Here is a 4,294-nt window from a genome sequence, read left to right on the forward strand (position 1 = left end):
ATTTATATAACATGACAGTTCACGTGTCTTCATGTTATTTGAACAAAAATTAGCGTAAAAGTTTATGGAGAAAGGATTTGTTGCAGCCAAAGAAGGCAATTTTGGTGAAGTATCTGAATGCTACAGTCGTGTCCTAGAAATCAGGTTAGGTTTCATTTAAATCACTCGCGTATTTAGGTTATTTGAAGTTCAAATTTCTTATTTGTTTTGAATTTGTATAGGAGGTGAAATAGGGATTTATAAGTTCTCATTTTTATAGAACATTTTTGAAAAGATCTGCTACTAATCGTGTTGAAAAATGAGTGTTTCGCTATTCATCAAGTGCGTCACTAACGGTGATGGACCCGTCGGAAAAACTTGTATGTTGATATCATACACTAGCAACACATTCCCAACTGTAAGTCTCTGTAATAAATTTCAAAACGAATTATCAAGAATCCTAGATCTACTTATCTTTCATAAAGTATTCAAAACAGGATTATGTCCCCGCCATTTTTTATTTTTAGTACAAACGTTGTTGTGGATGGGAACACGGTGAATCTAGGGTTATGGGATACTACAGGTAAAATCTTTCTCGAATGATTTTATTATCTGTATATATATCCTAGATATGAAATTGGTAACATTAAGTATAGATCAAGAGGATTACAATAGACTTAGACCTTTGAGTTATCGAGGAGAAGATGTTTTCATTCTTGTATTTTCTCTTATTAGCAAGGCCATTTATGAAAATATTTTCAAGAAGGTTTGAATGTTACTTCATCTTTTTTGTTTTTGAGTTAAAGGAACATTATTCAAACGATTGGTTTTGGATTTTATTGTAGTGGGTTCCTGAACTGAGGAATTATGCACCTGGTGTTCCTATTATTCTTGTTGGGACAAAGCTTGGTAAGATACTCATCATTTGTAACAATCTATGTTTTAGTTAAGTATAAATAATGTAAGATCATATAATCTTGATTTTTCGTTTAGATTTTCCCCCTGTTTATTTAGTCTATGTCTCTCGTCGTACCTCGGAATTAAGACAACAACGAGAAGAATTTTGTCGATTGAGAGCGATTGGTATATGACCAATCGCCATAGGCCTATAACGATTGTTTTGTGGTTAATAGCGATTGGTTTAACAATCTCTATAGGGTCTTTGTTTACTAATGTTGTGCGTGTTTTCATATATTTATGTTTTTTATTTAGGCTTTCATTTTGGTTTTTGTTGTCTTTATTTTTTATATGAAAGTTTGTGGCTTATGTCATCCTAGGTTAGTATGTAAATATTTTTAAAAACATTGTAAAGCGTAATTGGTTTTACAAACGGTCAAAGTTAATTAATAGAGACCTTAGGCGTTGTGAGACTTAGCGATTAAAAACCTCATTTCCACAAAATCAAACGTCGAACTCGAATCTCTTAATTTCCTAATTTTTATAAATTAGGCGGAGACTCTCAAACCATGAGAAATTAAAATTTGAAAAAAATTTAAGTAGGCCTATGACATACTTGTCATTAAACTCTTAATCTCTTCCAAATTCGATGGGATTGTAAGTTATGGAGTTTTCTATAAAGTCTTGTTTTATAAACTTAAAATTTTCAAACCGTAAAATCAATTCCCCTCATATTTGACTTTTTCAAAACTAAATTTGTTTAAAATAGAGAGCTTAGAAAAAAATTTCAAGTTGTCGTTGTCGACGTAAAAAATCTATCACAGTTTTCAGGCAACTATGTTTGGCCTAGTATTGAAAGAATTTTACAATTTAATTAAACTACATGTTCACCTTACTTTTGCATGAGACTTGGAGCTCAAATATGAAGGTGTGTGAATATATATAGTTGGATGAAGCTCACACATCTATATTTTATGTGCTAAGAGTAGTCAATATGGATGACACCCTCAACCCAGGCCAAGAAGGCTTTGAGTGATTTATGAGTTAAGGAAAACTTAGGAAAAACCTTGTACTAACCCTCTCTTCTTCTTAATTATCCCCTTATCCTTAAAATGAGGGATTTTGAAACAGCAGTGATGAGAAACTTCAAAATTGAGGAGCTCCACTTGCATCGACGGTCTAAGGACATTCCTTGTTGGAAGACGAGCTCTTTTCCCAAGGAACGTCAACATTAGATCAAAAATTAAAAAAACTAAATCTACCTATAATCGTTGCCTCGTCTCGTCCTATTGAGCAACAAAGCTATATCACGAAGCCTTTTACAATACTTGACATATATATATATGATAAATATGTGTATGCATATAGTTTTGTTACGCGCTCATCTATTTCAAAATTCTAAAAAAGTTGAATAGTCGAAAAGATTATGTCCAACTTTAAAAAATTCTAGAAAAAGAGACTAAGTAAAAATTTAAGAAAAGACTAAGTCTAATCATAGAATAAATTAAAAATGAGAAAAAGTCAAGAAAGATTATGTTCAACTTTAGAAAAGAGATTGATATAATCTATACTTTTAGCTTTACATGAAATAAACTTTCTCGTCCTTGAATCAATTAACACAAGTCATTGTTATTAAATAACATAAACAAAAAAAAAAATCAATATTTATCTTGCGATTACATCTTCTCATTTTTATTAATTTCATAATTTCATTTTTAATTAAATTAAATTGAAATGCAATGATCAAGTAATAATATATAACTACAAAGAAAGTAGTAGGTGAGACGACGGGAGGTCAGAAAACTAGCCTTTGGCTAGTATATAAGTAGAGGATTGAGACATAAGATCATTTATTTTATTTATTTAATCATTAAAAAAAGATATTTTTTTTGAAATTAGAAAAATAATAAGAAAAGGAATTATTATTTTTTATTTTAAAGCCGCTTAATTATCTATGTTACAAATAAATATCGGGTTAAATATTAACTTTAACGATGGATGTAATACAGACTTACTTTTTTAAAGTAATCAGACACAACTTCATGGAGCTATCCAAGAATTGAAGCAAAGTTTAGGGAGAAATATACAAATTATCTTTTTTTATGTGCTTAAATGAAATATCATTTGATGGACCAAGTAAAAAATAGTAACAATGATTTTTTTGACAATTTTACCTAATCAATACCTCCAATTTAAGCAATGTAAGTATACTTTAAGTGAATAATTTGTTAGTTTTTTTGTGATTTTAAATCAATAATATTATTATTTATTTTATATTGTAAATAATTTGTCATATTTAACTGTTTATGTTTCAAATTATTCTATTAGTTTAGGGTGATTTTTAAGAAAACTATCTTTTAGAAAATTATAAATAATGATAGTTATAAAATTATTAATAATTTAAATACAAAAATATTATTCAAATTATTATTTCCTTTATATTGTAAAAACTTTGTCATATTTTACAGTTTTAGTTTCAAATTATTCTAATACTTGAGGTGATTTAAAAAAAAAAAACTATTTTCTAAAAAAATTATAAATAATGATAATTTTAGAATTAATAATAGTTTAAAGATAGAGATATTATTCATATTATTATTTAACATGTTTTTACAACTTATAAAATTTAAAGCTTTTTTTGTTTGTATATAGAATTTTTATTTTTCTTAATATTTTTTAATTTTATAGTGGAGCATGTAAAAAGATTAATAATACGCCATTGTGATTATAAATAATTATTTTTACTTTAAATCTTAGATGAATTATTGAGCAAACATATACGCTATTAAAAATCATAATTAAAATTATATTTCACAACTAATTAAGCTTGAAATATTTCTTTTTATAAATATTGTTTTTTATTCTTTACATAACTCTGGTAATACAGTTGGGCAGTTAAAGAATACGAACAGGTGTACATTGACCCATACATATGCATGTAAAAAGGAAACAATACCCATCTTTATTGGTACGTGATTCAGTTAAACAAGTTTGTTTGCAATGGTTGTCTGCTAAACATGCACCTTTGAAATGAGCACTCTTATTATTACATGGATATGACATCACTCTACCATTCTCTGTAAAAAAAAATAAAAAAACTCATGGAATGTTTTTATTGTTAATTATATTATTTGAATTTCAACTTTAATTTAATTACATATAAAATTATTACTTACCATAAATAAGAAAAGCTAATACGATAATGACAAGCTTCAAGAGTGATTTGTTCATGTTGTTTGATGTGACAAATTAAAGTTAATTGTTTCAAAATACTATTGAGTATTCATAGATATTTATAGATATATCTATGAGGCGCTTTCCATTTGAACCATGTAGCATAAGAATAAGGATCCATTATTTCCATTTGAAGCCAAGTAATTAATTAATTTAATTTTTCCATTTGAACTCATGTAGTATA

General features: G+C 27.4%; 1 pseudogene; it reads left to right on the plus strand.

Moving 5' to 3' along the window:
• The first annotated feature begins 298 nt into the window (after positions 1–298).
• LOC124909523 lies at positions 299–929 on the plus strand (annotated as a pseudogene).
• The last annotated feature ends 3,365 nt before the right edge of the window (positions 930–4,294 follow it).

Source organism: Impatiens glandulifera, chromosome 7 (assembly GCF_907164915.1).
Source record: "Impatiens glandulifera chromosome 7, dImpGla2.1, whole genome shotgun sequence".
NCBI lineage: Eukaryota > Viridiplantae > Streptophyta > Magnoliopsida > Ericales > Balsaminaceae > Impatiens > Impatiens glandulifera.